Here is a 4725-nt window from a genome sequence, read left to right as displayed (position 1 = left end):
TGCTGGAGAAGACCCTTGAGAGTCCCTTGGACAGCATGGAGATCAAACCAGTCAATCCTAAAGGAAATCAACCCTGAATATTCATTGGAAGGACTGATGCTGAAGCTGAAGCTCCAATACTTAGGCCACCTGATGCACAGAGCTGACTCATTAGTAAAGATCCTAATTCTGGAAAAAATGGAGGGCAGGAGGAGAAGGGGCCGACAGAGGATAAGATGGTGGGATGGCATCACTGACTCAAAGCACATGAGTTTGAGCAAAGGACAGGGAGGCCTGGTGTGCTGTAGTTCATGGGGTCACAAAGAGTTGAACACGACTTAGCTATCGAATAACAACAAAGTAGACAGTGTCTAGGGACCAAAGCCAGGGATGTTGCCTCCATGTTTATAATTGGAAAGATGAGGATGAACCTGTCAAGGAGAATGAAAAGCATGATATAAAGAAGAAATTCAGTAGAGTGTTGTCCTGGAAACCAAGTAAAAGAAGCATTTGAACGAGTAATCGACTGTGTCTGATGATGCTGATAGGACTAGAAATAAGGACTGATCATACAGCGTTGCATTTAGCAACATGGAGGCCATTGGTGACCTTGGCCAAGCAGTTTCAGAGCAATGGTGGGGCAGAGAATGTGTTAGCATTAGTGAATATAGAGAATTCCTTTGAAGAATTTATTATAAAGAAGAGCAGATGAAAGAGGTCTTGACTAGAAGAACTGAAGTCAGTAGAGTTTTGTCACTTTTTTTAGATTAGAGAAATGCATGTAATGGCTGAAAACTGGTGGTCAAAGACAGAAGTTTTGATACTACAGGAGAGAGAGGGGAGAAGGGAGAATTGCTAGAGCCATGTCTTTGAGTAGTGAAGTAGGCCTGGGATTATACTCAGAGAAGATGCCCTTAGCTACAACGTGAGACCAAGGGTCTCTCTCTCTCCCCTCCTCTGCTCTTTCTTCTTCTGCTCTTCATCCCAGTCTCTCTTTCCCTCCCTCATTCTCTATATTCCATGTCCACGTCTTCTCCCCAACACACACTTTTTGTCAAAAAATAATTTGAGATGTCTTACTGGCAATTTTAATTAATTGATTAAAATATGAAAAGATGGGGTGAAAAATCTATCAAGAGCTTGACTTCTTCAGCAATAAGTAAAAGTGTTGAGCTTAATATCTAAGATCCCTAAAATTATTAAAATCTCAACTTGCAATATATTAATTTCATAACTTTATTAATTAGTTAACTACTGATTCAAAGATGACCCATTTTTTTATGTTTGACTCAAGTATGTGATGCTGAATCCATTTATTTTTTATGTAGAACATACTATTCATTTTCAAAATGTTTAGGGTAAATACTTTTGATATTCCATCATAGTATGGCTTACTATGATTTTTAAGAATGTTTAATAAGGAATAGATTTGCATGGGATTTAAAACTTTTTCTTATCAGCTTTATTTTTTCTAAATAAAATGAAGTATACAAAATAGTGGTAACTACAAAACTGAATTATACATAAAAAGAAACTACACTTGGAACTTTTAAATAATCTCTTAAACATTTTTATTCCATTATCGTCTTTAACCCTCTAGGAAAACGAAGCTAACGTGCATGATATTGGAATTGAGGTTCCTCTGAAAATGAGAGTGAATGTGTAAATTGTTCATTATATGCTAAAATATAAAATAGATGAATTTTTATCATCCTTATCATCCTTTAAGTGTTCTAAATGGTCCCTCTGGAGATATCTCTCTCTCTCTTTCTTTGGTCCATAATGAGCTGTGAATCCTATTATGTCTCTTAAAAACTTTCACTTTCTATGAATTTTCTGAATTTTCTTACAAACTTAACACTTCCTTAATTTACTGCAATCACAAGAAAAAAAATCAATTTTAGATTTTATTAGTAAAAATTCCACATTGCCCCCACAGATTTTAAAACACATCTGGTATATGTGTGACCCCGACGGGTTCTCTATAGAATGAGTGGACAGTCAGCAAGTCTTTGATTCTATACTCACAACACCCAGTAGAGTGAGGCATATTGCCTCTTTTAAGCATAAAAATTGAAATACTTCAGACTATTTTTGTCAACCCAGCATATAAATGCCAAATAAGTGGTGTCATCATTTCAAGACTGGACTAAACATTGGGATTGGTTCTTAAAATGTGTTCTGTGTCATTTAATGATGTTTAGTAATCTCATTAAAATCAAATCAAACCAAACCAAACAAAAATCCTCCATCAAAGTTATGTTTGAATCTAGCTGTCACTCTGTTTTTCCCCTTCAAAACCAGACCCTCTCCCGGCACACCACTCAGACTGCTTTCCCCAGCTTTGAGCTCTGATTTCCAAACCAAGGGAGGACTTTTTGATCCTTTTCTCTCTCTCACCCTGGCCATTTCATTTTTTTGTCCAAACCCCTCTAACCAAACTCTTCTCCCTTTGCTCTTATGACATTATTCTCTCAGTTTTATTCCTGTGTTTACACCTCCTTTCTTTTCAGGGCTCCCTAATACTACCTTTGCTTTAATAGTGATATTTCTCAGAATTCTTCCTGACCTGGCAAAGGAGTGACCTTAAAAGTGCTGACTGCTGGTCAAAGACATGAGAGCTATAACTTTAATTGATTGACATTTTAATGTATTTAGAACTTTGGTTATAATAGGACAAATATAAAAATAATTGAAAAGGTAGGAAAGCAATAACTTGATCAGAGAAAGCTCAGCATATGATATGGACAGAGTATAGGTCACAGGCCCTAACATGATGTGAAGATAATAAAATGCTTGACAGTCAGTGGCTTGGACCATTGGATACTCATCCCCTTAAATTTTGGAATTCATGATATAACAAGCATTAAATACTGTCCTCAGCTTGATTAGTTAAGATGATAAATGTCTCCTATTAGTGAGTCTTTTTCAACCCTGGAAATATATACAACTAAGAATAGGAATGTTTAGAAGGTCATAGCAATATGTGATTGTTTTTATGATAGAGAATGTGATATTTATTATTGTATATTACTTACACTACTTTTTTTTATTCTTTTTTTTATTTTTAAACTTTACAAAATTGTATTAGTTTTGCCAAATATCAAAATGAATCTGCCACATTACAGTTGGTATTGAAAATGGATAAATAATTATGTTGACTTGTAATTTTACGTTGAAATCTCTGGCACAAATTGGGTTTGGCTCATTCACTACTCATTCTGAATCTGTTCTACGTATCAAAAATAGAGGGCTAAAATTTACATTTTTTCACACTCCCTTGCAGCCACAGTTCTATGTATAGATTGAATGCACTTGAATAAGACTTGGATTCAGAACTGAATAGCCTGAGGTTAAGGGAGTCCATTATGGGAAGTCAGATTATTGCAGAAGCATCATGGTTCTAGAACCAATAGTTGTAGAGGTAGCTTCCTGATTCAGCAGGCAGTAGATTCCTAATTTGACATCTTCCTAATGGTGTGGCTTCCTTTAAGAGTCAACACCAGACTGCATCTTCCTGATTCTTCACCAACCACCTGCAGCAGAAGGAACAGCATCCTATGGTTTTCATTCTCCTGTATTTTTGAGCATGCTGCCTTCTGCATTTAGGAGGCCTTTTCTTTCTCTGCCTGAATCATATAAACTTGGTTTTTCAGACTCAGTCAATATATCAGTTTATTGTGGAAGATTTTCCTAATATCCCTTACCCTCACACCCTGCTGCCCTGGCTCTTAGGTCACCCATACATACGTTCTCTTTTATAGTTTGTTTATCTCCAGCTTACTGAATGACACACTCCACTACTGGTTTACTTGCCTAGTTTTTCATCATATAGTAAGAACCTTGTGGACAGAAACTCTCTGTTTTTGTTTCAACCATGAAACCCTAGCCCTACATGTGATATCTGACACATAGTAGGCACTCAACACATGAATAAATGAAATAATGAATAAACGGATGACTGAGTGCCAGTCAGGGGCTTCAAATTGCAATTTGCCCTTTTCATTAAAATAACTATTTCTAAACACATATGTGAAAATATTCCCAAAAGGAAGAACCTAATTACTCTGTGATTCAAATGAAGTAGCAATCTAATCTGCTTTCGTACAGAGTTTTCATGATTATCAGGCCCATAAAACACCATTGAATTCCCTAATTCTTCCTTTTTTGATAAGAGCCCATTAACTTAACTGAAAAGAAAGAAGGCTCAGTGCCAGGTTTTGTTTTGGGGTGAGGCAAACATATAAAGTGTTCACCAAATGTTTGAAAAAGGCATAGCTAAGGTAAAATGAAGATTTGTTTCTTTAGTAACGTTTGTTTTTGGTGTTCAGCGGCTAAAGTCTCTCCTAATCTGTGATCCCATGGACTACAGTATGCCAGGCTTCCGGGTCTTTCACCATCTCCCAGAGTTTACTCAGATTCATGTCCATTGAGTCAGTGATGAGTATAGGATTTAAAAATTCTGTCTTGTTTGTTCAATTATGACCGAAGGAGAAACAGAACATGGGCTCAGGTGGTTGGAAGAATTTCTTAAAATGTTAGATTCAGAATATAGAAATCTTAGAATTACGGCACACTAAAAAGCAGGATTTTTCATTCACTGAACTTCTGTGTGTGATTTAGGTAATGATTGTTAGGTTTTTATACCAACAATATTGCTGCAGGGGAAGCAGAAAAATGTAATACAAAAGAAAATTTTGGTACTTGCATCTTCTCATTACAATACATGATAAATTGAGTACAGTA

This window comes from Bos taurus, chromosome 4 (assembly GCF_002263795.3).
Source record: "Bos taurus isolate L1 Dominette 01449 registration number 42190680 breed Hereford chromosome 4, ARS-UCD2.0, whole genome shotgun sequence".
Lineage (NCBI taxonomy): Eukaryota > Metazoa > Chordata > Mammalia > Artiodactyla > Bovidae > Bos > Bos taurus.
This window is presented reverse-complemented; position numbering follows the sequence as displayed.